Source organism: Girardinichthys multiradiatus, chromosome 8 (genome assembly GCF_021462225.1).
Source record: "Girardinichthys multiradiatus isolate DD_20200921_A chromosome 8, DD_fGirMul_XY1, whole genome shotgun sequence".
Classification (NCBI taxonomy): Eukaryota; Metazoa; Chordata; class Actinopteri; order Cyprinodontiformes; family Goodeidae; genus Girardinichthys; species Girardinichthys multiradiatus.
The window spans coordinates 35,599,245-35,614,576 of NC_061801.1; the positions used below are offsets into that span (position 1 = coordinate 35,599,245).

At 39.9% G+C, this 15,332-nt stretch overlaps 1 protein-coding gene across 4 annotated transcripts in view; it reads left to right on the plus strand.

The window, feature by feature from the left end:
* The window catches only part of si:ch211-127i16.2 (probable flavin-containing monoamine oxidase A), a 105,296-nt gene that overhangs the window by 31,045 nt on the left and 58,919 nt on the right, over positions 1–15,332 (plus strand). The window lies entirely within an intron of this gene.

Here is a 15,332-nt window from a genome sequence, read left to right on the forward strand (position 1 = left end):
TATTTCAGGTCTTTCATTGTCTTAATACGGATGATTTTGGCATACAGCTCATTAAAACCCAAAATTCCTACCTCACAAAATTAGCATATCATTAAAAGGCTCTCTAAACGAGCTATGAACCTCATAATCTGAATCAACGAGTTAACTCTAAACACCTGCAAAAGATTCCTGAGGCCTTTAAAACTCCAAGCCTGGTTCATCACTCCAAACCCCAATCATGGGTAAGACTGCCGACCTGACTGCTGTCCAGAAGGCCGCTATTGACACCCTCAAGCAAGAGGGTAAGACACAGAAAGAAATTTTTGAACGAATAGGCTGTTCCCAGAGTGCTGTATCAAGGCACCTCAGTGGGAAGTCTGTGGGAAGGAAAAAGTGTGGCAGAAAACGCTGCACAATGAGAGGAGGTGACCGGACCCTGAGGAAGATTGTGGAGAAGGGCTGATTCCAGACCTTGAGGGACCTGCGGAACCAGTGGACTGAGTCTGGAGTAGAAACATCCAGAGCCACCGTGCACAGGTGTGTGCAGGAAATGGGCTACAGGTGCCGCATTCCCCAGGCCTGGGCTACAGAGAAGCAGCACTGGACTGTTGCTCAGTGGTCCAAAGTACTTTTTTCGGATGAAAGCAAATTCTGCATGTCATTCGGAAATCAAGGTGCCAGAGTCTGGAGGAAGACTGGGGAGAAGGAAATGCCAAAATGCCAGAAGTCCAGTGTCAAGTACCCACAGTCAGTGATGGTCTGGGGTGCCGTGTCAGCTGCTGGTGTTGGTCCACTGTGTTTTATCAAGGGCAGGGTCAATGCAGCTAGCTATCTGGAAATTGTGGAGCACTTCATGCTTCCATCTGCTGAAAAGCTTTATGGAGATGAAGATTTCATTTTTCAGCACGACCTGGCACCTGCTCACAGTGCCAAAACCACTGGTAAATGGTTTACTGACCATGGTATCACTGTGCTCAATTGGCCTGCCAACTCCCCTGACCTGAACTCCATAGAGAATCTGTGGGATATTGTGAAGAGAACGTTGAGAGACTCAAGACCCAACACTCTGGATGAGCTAAAGGCTGATTGCCTCCATGCCACGCCGCATTGAAGCAGTCATTTCTGCAAAAGGATTCCCGACCAAGTATTGAGTGCATAACTGTACATGATTATTTGAAGGTTGACGTTTTTTGTATTAAAAACACTTTTCTTTTATTGGTCGGATGAAATATGCTAATTTTGTGAGATAGGAATTTTGGGTTTTCATGAGCTGTATGCCAAAATCATTCGTATTAAGACAATAAAAGACCTGAAATATTTCAGTTAGTGTGCAATGAATCTAAAATACATGAATGTTAAATTTTCATCATTACATTATAGAAAATAATGAACTTTATCACAATATGCTAATTTTTTTAGAAGGACCTGTATGTACCTGACTTTTGTGAAGTGCCTTGAGACGACATGTGTTGTGAATTGGCGCTATGTAAAGAAACTGAATTGAATTGAATTGAAAAATTCTTCTATACAAACGGAAACACACAATAAAACTCTATTCCATATAACAGTATCATAAAATTGTCTCCACAGGATATCACTTTATCACTTCCATACAGAGAAATGTTTTACATGCCAAACATTCTGTCAACTCCATGACTATTGATGCGTAAATCTGTTTCACATCTCTAGTATAAAAAGTAGTATTCGGAACAGATGTCTTTACAGGCAGCCCTGCGCATAGAGCATTACTCACAGCATGGATTTATAAAGCATTGTTTGTAAAATAAATTATCTTACTGGCCTGCAAATGAATCTGTTCTGATTTTAAAATCTTCCTAATGGGAAAGATCAAAGCTTTCCGCATCTGATCCAGCAGGATTTTCCTCACTTTCCAATCTGAACCAAATAAAACTAACTCAAACCCTTCTTAAAGTGATGACTACATCATAGTAAGTTTGTGACTAAACAGAGGTCTGAATTTCATTGTTGCATAGTTTCACCAAATGCAAACACACAGACCATCATTGCCTTCAATCGCCTGCAGCTCGCACTTCGAGTGACTTAGAACAGTGCAAGACAAAATGGAAAGCTATGGCTGTTTACAAGACTTTTCTATTGTACAATAATGTGGAAAAATGAATAAGAATTTTTAATTTTGCTTAAAGATTAAGGTGTCTTTTCTTGGTTATTATCCTAGTCTTCCACAGGTTTTTCAAAGTTTTCTTTGGAAACTGTTATTTTTTTGTCAGTTCTGTCCTTGTACCCCACCATGACAACGTATTCTGCAGGGGGAGGTTTAGAAAAATGTGGAAAGTGAACAAGAATTTGCGGCAGTTGATCGGCAACTGAGGGTTATGTCTTCTATTTAAGACCTTACCCAGTAGCTAAGAGATACATCTTCCTTCAGTTGATCATTTAGGTTTTCAGCTAATCCTTGTTCAAGCTAAAATGTTTAATGTTACCAGCAGTGTGAAAAAAAAAACCCCGCAAACATCTAAAGATCCAAGTTGAAATTGATATATATATATATATATATATATATATATATATATATATATATATATATATATATATATATATATTGCAGTGTATCTCTGAAGGCTTTTATACCTGAATGGTTCATATATCATTGTTAGGCAACATAACACAATAAAATCCTTTAAAACTGATTGTGTACTGGTTTAGGAACGTTCCGTCTCATGACCTTCAGCAGAGCCAGTTTAAGACATTTTTCCTGTGACTGGCTGGCAATTGCGAGGTCAGATGAGAGAGATACTAATGGTGTGTTACATTTGTACTCGGAAGTCGGAACCTCCGAGTAGGAAGTATCAACTGCAACGCCCCCGAAAGTCGAAATAACAAGTCAGAAGGTTAAGGCAGCACGCCCATACCCGTATTCTGCATTCAAGATGGCTGCTATCCTCATCAACAGTAGTAAAATGTTGTCACTTTGACTGTTTTTATCAGTTCTTTATTATCTATGTAACATTTAGTTAGTTGTACACGTATTTATAAGACAAGATGCTTTAAGGCTGCTTATATGCACAAAATACCCCATAGAACAGTGTTACTGTCACTGTTATTGTTGTAACAAAGAGAGTACTCAACAGCAATACAAACAGCTCCATCAATTGCTCTGGTCAGAAAAGGGACACAGCTGACAGGGGGACCTTCTAAGGCAAACAAAGGCATGGGTCCAGAAAGTTGGTGGCATTAATGACTCCATCTAGGGAAGAGACAAAACCAAATGCAAAAGTGCTGGGCCTGGAATGCTTTTATGTAAGGAAGAAAATCAAGGAGAGATCCAAAGGTTACTTCTAGCAATAGCTTCGTTAGCAGCTTTTTGTAAGAAAGAGACAAGCAGTGCACTAGGAGTAGAAGGCAGAGAAACAGAAGTAATGACAGCAGCGGTTTTAAGTAATGCATAAATGGAGAGTAACAAGAGAAAACAGGGTTAGGACTTTGTGTTAGTGAGTAAAGTTGTGATGTTTGAGATACTACAGTTTAAATGTCAAGGAAAATCTGTTTCACAATCTTTTATCCTGGAAACGTGACAGCATTGTTATTTAAAGTCTTTTGGATTTTCCTGATTGTATGAAATGTCAGAGAGCCATGTTGATCCTTTTTGGTAATATTTGATTTGGACCTTGAATAAAGTGAAGCATCAGGCTGTGATGTTGCAGAAACAGTTGCCTGTTGGGCATGGATTTTCTTCTATTTACTAAGAGATCAGATTTGAGCACCTATAATTTATTTTGAACATAGCCGTTCTTGACTTTTTCAGCTATCCTTGCTTTAAAGTACTGCTGTAAAGTAAGGATTTCCAGTTTTGTTAAAGGCCTGGCACCTCAACTCATTCTTCATTCTTTTCTTTCCAACCTCTCCAGGGTTCCTACAGTCTGAAAAAAATTAGAAATGCCTGGAATTTAATTCATGTAATGGCAGCTAAAACTATATGCACTTTCAGACTTGATCCCCTATCCCATTAACTAAAAGTTGCATCAATGTATCGGTTCTTTCATCCGTCTGCCCATCCTTCCAGTTTTGTTCCAATTCTTACATAACGTGTTGGAATTCTAATTCTCATTCAGCTCCCAATTTGGAGAGACCAAGACATAAGAATAGCACTCACACAGAGGAAGAGTAGATGCACAAACTGAAAAATAAGATAAGGGGCTGCAGAAAGTAGAGCTGATGCAGGTTGAAGCTGAATTGGGAGTCAAAGCTGCCCTGCTTGAAGCTGAAGCTCGAGTCTACACTGTTCTAAGCTGGCTGCAGATCTGTCACACACAGCCTCATACTTGAGCAATGGAACATGGCCAGGATTCCTAATGAGACAGGTCTGAGAGCAGCGTTGAATTATACAGCATGGATAGCTTTAGCTTTTATGCCATAGTGCAACACTTGGGCCTTAAATCAGCGCTGGGAAGTTGACGAGGACCCTCAGAAAAAAAGAGGACAAAGTTGGCCCAGAGAGTGAGACGTTACCTCTCCGTAAGGAAGCAGGGAATGCATTAAGGAGCTGAAAGCTGTGTGTGCTGTGTTTCATTTTAATACTTTTAGAGAGAGAAAAATGGGGCAGATGGGATTGATGTTGAGTATGTGCATGCAAGTCGCTCTTTGGCCAGTAAAGATCTGAAACAGTGTGCCTCTTGTTTGATTTAGCACGGATGTGATGTGTACAGATCTCATGTTTAGATGTCCAAATCAATCGCCATGTACACTACATTGCCAAACGTATTCGCTCACCTATCCAAATAATTGATATCAGGTGTTCCAATCACTTCCTTGGCCACATGTACATAAAGCACCTATACATGCAGGCGGCCTTTACAAATATTTGTGAAAGAATGGGTTGCTCATAAGAGCTCTGTGAATTCCAGCTTGGTACTGTGATGGGATGCCAACTGTGCAACAAGTCCTGTCATGAAAAATTCCATACTCCTAAATATTCCACCGTCAACTGTCAGTGATATTAAAAGAGAGTGGAAGTGATTGGGAACGACAGCAACTCAGCCAGGAAGTGGTAGGCCACGTAACCTGATGGAAACATGCGGGGGCAGCAGATGCTGACGCGCATAGTATGCAGAGGTTCTCGACTTTGCAACGCAAATCGTCAGATGGAGTGGTGTAAAGCACACTGCCACTGGACTCTAGAGCAATGTAGGCACATTCTCTAGAGTGAGGAATCGCAATTCTCCATCTGGCAATCTGATGGATGAGTCTGGGTTTGGCAGTTGCCAGAAGAACGGTACTTGTCTGACTGTATTATGGCAAGTGTAATGTTTGGTGGAGGGGGGATTATGCTGTGTGGTTGTTTTTAAGGAGCTAGGCTTGCCCCTTTAGTTCCAGTGAAAAGAACTCCAAATGCTTCAGCATACCAAGAAATTTTGGACAATTTAATGCTCCCAGCTTTGTGGGAGCAGTTTGGAGATGGCCCCTTCCTCTTCCAACATGGTTCTGCACCAGTGCTCAAAGCAAGGTCTATAAAGACTTGGATGAGAGAGTTTAGTGTGGATGAGCTTGACTGGCCTGAACAGAATCCTGACCTCAACCTGATAGAACACCTTTGAGATAAATTAGAGCAGAGACTGAGAACCAGACCTTCTCATCCAACATCAGTGTATGACCACACAAATGTGCTTCTGGAAGAATGGTATAAAAAAATCCCATTAACATGCTCCTAAACCCTGTGGACAGCCTTCACGGAGGAGTTTAATCTGTTATGCTGTATCTTGTGTTTAAAGAAATTATAGGTTATCTGAAGAACAACAAGAGGGCCAAGGGATGGCCTGGCATCGGATCAGGATACGAGCTGCACATTCCCAACAAATTATGCTTGTCCAGTTCTAGGCTCCTAGATTTATCTCCCCAATCATCCATCTTCCATCCATCCATTATTTATGATGACTACTGCCATTTTTCTATCCTGTTTGTTGCCACTGTCCTTCCTCACCTCAATGATTTATGAACTTGTTTGGTCTCACTGCATTTTTGAAATTAGTATGCGTGGAAAAGCTGTTAGTTTACCACGTTTGCTCATTCTGCCACAACAAAGAATAAAATCCCAGAGCAGCCTTTCACAGCAGCCACTTTGAGTATAATGCAATTAGGCATGCTAATTTAGCATCTCGCTTCGACGTGTTTTTCTGTTTCTGTTTTTTTGGGGGGGTTGGAAGTGCTGAATAGCGCAGACTGTCAGGCCTCACACTTATCTGCATGTGCATGTATTTTTCATCAAGCCAGGCAAGCCTACGTTTTTGGCGACACTTTTAAAAGTATCTGTACCTTGTTTTTAACTTTGACCCATCTCGACAATAAGCCAACAAACATCTATTTAACATCCATTTTCTCATGGAGGGGAATCTGCTGCATAAATGAGAGCAGGCTTGGCCAGTGGTGTGGAAGTGATTACATCTGCCACTCGCGCTTTAGTCCGCAGTCTTGTTTACATTAGTGGGAAACAGGTAAGCAACACATTTGAATTGATTTGCCAAACGACTCTGTGTGAGCCGGAATTCTGGGTCAGCGCATTGCTGTGCTGTGAATGAAACTAATGGAGCCTAATTCTGGGATTGGACATGAAGTGGGGGCTCCAGTGATTGCGGAGATGATTAATACGGTGTGATTCTTATCTCATTGAGTTTAAACACAGTGGAAATAATTTAAACTTTCTCAGTGCTTTTTGGATCTCTCTTAATGAGTAACTTGGTGAGTGCTTAGGCGGAGATAAACATAGTATATGTGGTTTAGCAAAGCTTCCTGGACTAATAAATAATACGTTTTTAAAAACTTAAAAAGTATTTAGTTGGTTTTGGAATAATTTTTAAAATGATGACCAGAGGAAATTATATATGTTTTTAAAAACTCTTGAAGAATCTCAGATTATCTGAAGAGTGTCTATGAGCTTTGTTGTATCACAGATACTGAATTAGATTTGAGGCTGGACTTTGACTAGGCCATTCTAACACGTGAGCATGCTTCGATCCAAACCAACCCTTTGTAGCTCTGGCTGTGTGTTTAGGGTTGTTGTCCTCCTGGAAAGTTAACCTCTGCTTGAGTCTCAAGTCTTTCAAAGCTTCTAACAAGTTTTCTTCCAGGATTTTTCTGCATTTAGTTCCATGTTCTCATCAACTCTGACCTGCTTTCCTGGTAAGGAATTGCGTCCCCACAGTAATATCCTGCAGCCACCATGTCTGACAAAGGGGATGGTGTTTTCTGCATTGATGTGCAGCTTATGTTTTCTGCAGCATAGTGTGTTTTGTATGGTGGTCATAAAAGTTCTGCGTTGGCCTCATCTGACCGGAGCATCTTTCTTCATGTGTCTGCTAGGTCTCCTACATGGCTTTAGGCAAACTGAAAACAGGGCTTATGATACCCTGCTCTCAACAGTGGCTTTCTTTTTGCCAATCTTCTATAACAGCAGATTTTTGAAGTGCGCGACTGATAGTTGTTCTGTCAACCGATTCTCCAACTTGAGCTGAGAATCTCTGCAGCTCGTCTAAAGTTACCCTAGGCCCCAGGCTGTTTCTCTGATGAACATTCAATAGAGTACAGAACAACAGCATACAGATGTTGCAAATGCACCTTTTCTATTAGATATGTGTATATTGTACATTGTAAATTGTAAATTTGTATATTCTGTAATGCAAAAACAGAACAAAAGAGCAAAGTGTACCGGAGTCAAATTCCTTGTTTGTATGTACGAACTTGGCAATAAAGCTGATTCTGATTCTGATTCTATTCTGCTTGAAAACCTTCTCCCTGACCTGCCTGCTACGTTTCTTGGTCCTCATGTTGCTGTTCGCTCACAATTGTTCTCTACCAGTTCTTTCAGGCCTTAATAGATCAGCTCTATTTAATAATTTAGTGACTTTTAAAAACAATTGGTTTTACAAGATTTTATTTAGCTGGTAGCAGAGTAAAAGTGCTTAATACAACTGCCAACTGCATTTTTCAGATTTTTATTTGTAAAATACTTTGAAAATCACATATCGTTTCCCTTTTATTCACTGCTTTGTGTTGATCTGTCACATAAAACCCAATTAAATATAAAGATTGTGGTTTTAGTGTGACTACATGTGAAAAGTTAAAGAGGAATACTTTAACGTACTTGCAGAGCACTGTATGTTTTGCTGTGAAGACAGCATATACGCAAAGAGCAATGTTAGAAGTGGTCTGTTTCAGCTGCAAAGTCTTTCATTTCAATAAATGTCAGTGGTGTGAGTAGGTAATTCAGTAAAGGGTCTGTGATGTAACCTGCATTTAGATGTAAACCTATTTTTAACATTTGGATTAAGTGGTTGATGAAGAGTGCTCCCATTTTCTGATGGCCTTACAGTTTATTACTGTAATTTTTCTCCCCGTTTTAATGGTATCCATTTGTCATTATTGCCTGATTCTTTAAAATTGGCCCTGTGTATGGATACCCGCCCAGAATTTTGAGGTTAAGGGTTCTCCATATATTTATGATTAAAATCTGACTTATTGCAGCAAAATAAAATAAAGACTCTTTCCTGGTCCACAATAAATTGTCTCAGCCAAACACAATGAAAAAATGTTGTGCATCCAATTAATATTTTTCCTTTTCCCCACAATATTGTCAGGTCCCATTATTATACTCTCTAGTCTGTTGGGTTTGGAGCATAAAGGAAATTATTTAATTTCGTTGCATGTTCAGCTATAAATGTTTTTGTTTGCATTACTCTTTATAAATTGCTACTTGGAAGCTTTATCATGATCTCTTTGAAGCATCTTGATTTGAGTGGCTTTTCATGTTTCACAATCAGACCTTGAAAGGGCCTGTGCCCAACAGTGAAAAGTTCTGTTCAAGAGAGTATTGGAAAATTTTGAAGCCTTCTGCTGTGCTCTTACTGTGATTTGACTCACATCTGTGTGACAGAGGAAATTGAGAAATAAAGTCAACGGGTTTCTAGTGGTGTACAAAATGAACTGAGACAGGATGAACTGCCATGGTGCTTTAAAACAGGAAAGTGAGGTAAAGACTGTCTCAGGGAAGAAGAATCAGAAACCAGAATTTGTGTAGAAACATGGGTTTTAGTACATAGCTGTTCTGAATTGATGTGCTGTAAGAATTTCAGACAACCTGAGATGATTTGGGTTGATTTAGCTTTTAAATTGTTCTGAATACTTTCATCTATGACCCATTTCTGTACATATCCCAGCATTTTTGAATCGCCCTTTACTAAATTCTAGCGTTTATTGACTAGAGTCATGTTGAATTATCCTCATAAAGGTTGCACATCTCCATCTGTTCATATTGATTGTATTGGGTCTGTGAAAGTATCTTGGAAGTATTAAATTAGCAACTATGTGAATGATAAGTTATGAAAGAAATATAATGAGTCTTAATGAGAAGATTAAAACAGAAGTTTAATTAATGCTTATGCATAAGAAGAACATACCCAGGTCACATCATGTGCATCAGTAGGTTTGCTCTGACTAACAGAGTTGTCTATCTTTATATGTTTCCTGGGGGTTGTGATAAGTTATTATCACAACCCCCGGCACAGAGCGGTACTGCAGTTGGGTTTCGTCAACAGACGGATACGGGAGAAGAAATGATTACCACATCCTGAAACTGATCAGCAGGTTCAGTTAAACAACAAGCTGCAGCTGTACACTTTAACCATTTGCCCCAAGCACATAATACAAGGAATTATATTTCGATTTCACGAGTTGCACGTTTACCAAGCATCTTGTTAGTCCATGTATGTGTACATCTTATCCTAAGCAGCAGATGCCCACTCCAGTCTCCACAGTCCCCTTTCATTTTAAAACAGGATGATTCTTAACCTTAAGCATTCCCACACTCACTGTGCCAAATAATTTCTCAAGCAAGTCCTCGGTCTGCCCTAGCGGCCGCTACACATCAACATGTCCGAACCACCACATGAGAGAAAAACATCCAGAAGGCCTTCTGAACAGATAAATGCGTCCTTTTGAACTGAGCAACTATCTTCTGAGCTCCTTCTGAATAGCTGAACACTTCACCCTATGGATGAGTCCAACTGCTCTGCAGAAAAAACACATTTCAGCTGTTTACATTTCAAAAGCATTTTAGCTCTGATTGACAGACTGCTAAATTGTTGTCCTGTCAATGTCCTGCTTTGTACTGCCATCACTCATGAAAAGGACCCTGAGATACCTGAACAATTCCACTTGGAGCAGTACCTCTTAGTCAGTGGTCTTATTTTACACCTGATCTGTCCATATTCCCTCATCTATCTTTGCTGGTTAAAATGATGCTGCACTTATGGCTTGCAAGAAATATAGCTTTCTGTATTTCTTCAGTGTGCACTTTAAGTCTTTGACCCTAACAGTGGAGATTGGGGGTAGCTTTCCCTCAGGAGATAATGATTTTTGCTCTTGCTCTTCTGATAGATCCTTTAGCTGCTATATAAATAAGGTCCATTTATGTTTGAAGATCCCTGCGGATTTTCTGAAACGTTCTGTCTTGTATTTGACAGACTAAAACGTTCCACGCTGTATCCCCTGTTGAGATACATACATAAATGATCAATAAGGTCTTCGAAACAGGCAGAAAGTGAGGTGGATTCAAAAGGCCAAGAGAAGAAATGGATGGCTGTCTGATAGAGTTCAGAGCAACAGTCCAATTTTGTCAATGCAGTAAAAAACTGTCTTTTCCTGTTTTTTTAGCTTTTAAGACCAGATTTCTATTCATTTTTACAAACTTTTGTTTATATGAATTTCAGTGGTAATTTTCAACATACATTGATTATGACAAAAAAACTAGAGTGCCATACCAAAGTATTTTTGTACCTTCTTGTTGCAAACTTCAATGTTTTTTACTTTAAATTTTATTTGATTAAACAATACAAAGTTGTTCACAATTGTGGAGTGGAAGGAGAATGATACACTGAAATCAAAATCTTTAACAGCTGAAAAACTGAAAAGAGTCGTGTGTATTTGTATTTAGCCCTCTTTAACCTGATATCCTAAATAACAATAAGCACAACCAATTGCTTTTAAAGACACATTTAAATATTAAATTGAGCCCTTCTGTGTTCAAATGTAGCTACGGACATCTCACTACACACTTCAATTAATCTATCCTTTAAATTGAAAGAGTATTGGATATATTCAAATCTGCAAAGACATGGCTTTCAACCTAATTTGACAGATGTCATCTTTGGTGTTTACCACAGGAAATGTACATGACACAGCAAACATGTGGAAAAAGGTGCTCTGGTGGAACAAAATAATAGGTTTTTACCTTTATGCAAAATGCTATCTGCGGTGAAAAACGAATGCTGCACATCACCCTGAACGCACTATGAAGCATGGTGGTAGCAGCATTATGCTGTTGAGATTCTTTTCTTCAAAAGAGTAGAACTGACAGATTATAAATGGAGCCAATTGCTGAGCAGTCTTGGAAAAAAACTTGTTAAAGACAGACTTTAGACTGAGGCAGACGTTCACCTTCCAGCATCACAATGACCCTAAAACAACGCATCAAGAGGTACAGTCAGAATACAGAATTTCCATGTGTTAAAGTAGGCAAACCTGAATCCCTGGAGAACCTGTGGCAAAACTTGATGTTCACAGGTACTCTTCTTTCAATCTGACTGAGAGTGAACCTTTTTGCAATGAAGATCATCCACCATCATTCTGATCCCCAAGAAATACACCATCATGGAGTATGTCTAAGGTTATGAAATCACCTGAATGACATTGAAGGCCCCCTGCTGGATCCCCTGCAGTTTGCTTACTAGGCAAACAGGTTGGCAGATGATGCAGTCAGTTTGGAACTAGATTTCATCCTGCTTCACCTCAACCACCCAGGGACATACATCAGGATACTGTTTGTGCCTTCAGCACCATCAGCCCCAACATCTTTCATTAGAACCTCACCCAACTCACAATGCCGGCCTCCACCTGTCAGTGGATCACCAGCTTCCTGACTGACGGGCAGCACCAGTTGAGGCTGAGGAGCATCTTCTCCTAAACAAGAATCATCAGCACCGGCCCCAGGGGTGTATTCTCTCCCCACTCCCCTCTGTACACAATTGGCTGCACCTTAGAGGACCTGTCTGTGAAACTCCTGAAGCTGAGACAACTGTGACTGGTCTGATCCTCTGATCCAGGACAATGACGAGTCTACATACAAACAGGAGGTTAATTGGGTGGTCCACTGGTGTGGTCAGACCACAGTTCAATTCTTTGTGTGCACAAACTTAGTGAATAAAGATGATTCTAATTCTGAAAGGGCAAAAATCTCTAGATGTGCAAAGTTGTTAAGAGGCTTACAACAAAACACTACACCTTTTAGGTTTTTATGTATCATTTTCTTCCACTTCATAACTATGCACTACTTTGTGTTGGCCCATCACATAAACTTCAACACATGGGGGATGAATACCTTTGGAAGACAGCAGTATCTCTAATTGAAAAGCTGCTTGACAGTTAACAAGGTTGAAGGTAATTCTGGCCATCAGGTCAAAACAAGAAGGAACCGGTATAAAGGCACCAGCTGACAAGCTTTAAGTTATGTGTGTGTTGCTGTCCTTCAAATGTCTATGTGACGATGTCAGATTAGTTTGGTGCCACTTATCATTTCACTGTCATTCAGCTTTACTGCCAGTGGCTCATAAATTTAGTTCAGCATTGTTTTGAGGTTGCTGACTGGTCTTGACAATTGAAAAATGATGCCTCACATCTTCCATTGGTTCATTTGTTAATAGCCTGGCTTCTGGCCAGATTTTCCTTCACCTGCTGGGCGTTCAGAAATAGTATTTCTTTGCCTCCTGCACACCGCTGTGCCTCAGTAAGATAACAAGAAAGTTACTTAACAGTTCTCATCTCTCCAAGACACCCTTTAGAGTTGTTTGCATTGGGATTAGTACTCCAGTGAGCAAACAAAGTAGCTTTAGTTTGTGGGATTTAGCTCACATAGTCTGTTATAGTCACTGATTGTTTCTTTTCTGTGTTTGTGATTTTTAATAAGGGAGAGATGAACCTGAAATGTCATGATTATTAATACCTGGCTAATAAAAACATCATCACCTAGAGTTAACTTGGCATGAAGGCATTTGTAAAATACTATCATTATTAATCTATTTCAGCTTTCAGCAAATAATTTAACCATAAGTGTATAAAAATGTTGAAATTTGGTACTCATGAAAAAAAATATATTACCATTTCAAAAGGTTGGAATTACTAGTCTGCATTAAACAAGTAACAAAATAATTGAAAACTGTAAAAGTTCTGAGGAAAACCATTCAATACACATTAAAACCTTTGATGAACCTCCGTCTTCCAGGATAAAGTGGGAATGGAAAAATGTCTTGAATAATTAGAATCAAATGTTTGTTGGAATCTAATCAGGAAAAGTCAACTCATGGCGTTATTAGATGGTGGCAAGAGCCTTTCATCTTATTGGGACAAACAACTGTGTAGCCTTATAAAAATTCATCTTAATGGAAACAAATTGTGTTCAGTTTAGATTAGACTCTGTAGAAGAAGAAGGTTATCTGGTGTAGGACTAATAAGATTAGCAATGTAAATCAATAACTCAGTCTCAATGCTATCAAAAATCAGTCTGAGTTCTTTCCTTTCCACTGAACAATCCAAATCAGCAAATAAAGAAGCAATAATGTTTCTGTATATTTAGGGTGGACACAGATGGTTACATGTCAGTTAATGAAAAGATTATGAGAAAGACCTGTTGGAATTTGCTATTAGGTCAGTTTAATACTGGGTCACGACAAAGTTTTCCTTAAAAAACGTTACTGAAGCTACAGTGCCTTGCGAAAGTATTTGGCCCCCTTGAACTTTTCAACCTTTTGCCACATTTCAGGCTTCAAACATAAAGATATAAAATTCTAATTTTTTGTGAAGAATCAACAACAAGTGGGACACAATCGTGAAGTGGAATGAAATTTATTGGATGTGTCAAACTTTTTTAACAAATAAAAAACTGAAAAGTGGGGCGTGCAATATTATTCAGCCCCTTTACTTTCAGTGCAGCAAACTCACTCCAGAAGTTCAGTGAGGATCTCTGAATGACCCAATGTTGTCCCAAATGACTGATGATGATAAATAGAATCCACCAGTGTGTAATCAAGTCTCCGTATAAATGCACCTGCTCTGTGATAGTCTCAGGGTTCTGTTCAAAGCGCAGAGAGCATCATGAAGACCAAGGAACACACCAGGCAGGTCAGAGATACTGTTGTGGAGAAGTTTAAAGCTAGATTTGGATACAAAAAGATTTCCCAAGCTGTAAGCATCCCAAGGAGCACTGTGCAAGCAATCATATTGAAATGGAAGGAGTATCAGACCACTGCAAATCTACCAAGACCCGGCCGTCCCTCTAAACTTTCATCTCGAACAAGGAGAAGACTGATCAGAGATGCAGCCAAGAGGCCCATGATCACTCTGGATGAACTGCAGAGATCTACAGCTGAGGTGGGAGAGTCTGTCCATAGGACAACAATCAGTCGTACACTGAACAAATCTGGCCTTTATGGAAGAGAGGCGAGAAGAAAGCCATTTCTCAAAGATATCCAATAAAAAGTCTCGTTTAAAGTTTGCCACAAGCTACCTGGAAGACACACCAAACATGTGGAAGAAGGTGCTCTGGTCAGATGAAACCAAAATCGAACTGTTTGGCCACAATGCAAAACGATATGTTTGGCATAAAAGCAACACAGCTCCTCACCCTGAACACACCATCCCCACTGTCAAACATGGTGGTGGCAGCATCATGGTTTGGGCCTGCTTTTCGTCAGCAGGGACAGGGAAGATGGTCAAAATTGATGGGAAGATGGATGGGGCCAAATACAGGACCATTCTGGAAGAAAACCTGTTGGAGTCTCCAAGAGACCTGAGACTGGGACGGAAATTTATCTTCCAACAAGACAATGATCCAAAACATAAAGCCAAATCTACAATGGAATGGTTCACAAATAAACGTATCCAGGTGTTGGAATGGCCAAGTCAAAGTCCAGACCTGAATCCAATAGAGAATCTGTGGAAAGAGCTGAAGACTGCTGTTCATAAACGCTCTCCATCCAACCTTACTGAGCTCCAGCTGTTTTGCAAGGAAGAATGGGCAAGAATTTCAGTCTCTCGATGTGCAAAACTGATAGAGACATACCCCAAGCGACTTGCAGCTGTAATTGCAGCAAAGGGTAGCGCTACAAAGTATTAACGCAAGGGGGCCGAATAATATTGCATACCCCATTTTCAGTTTTTTATTTGTTAAAAATGTTTGACACATCCAATAAGTTTCATTCCACTTCATGATTGTGTCCCACTTTTTGTGGGCCGAGTACCTTCGCAAGGCACTGTAAGAACCCCAAGATCTTTCA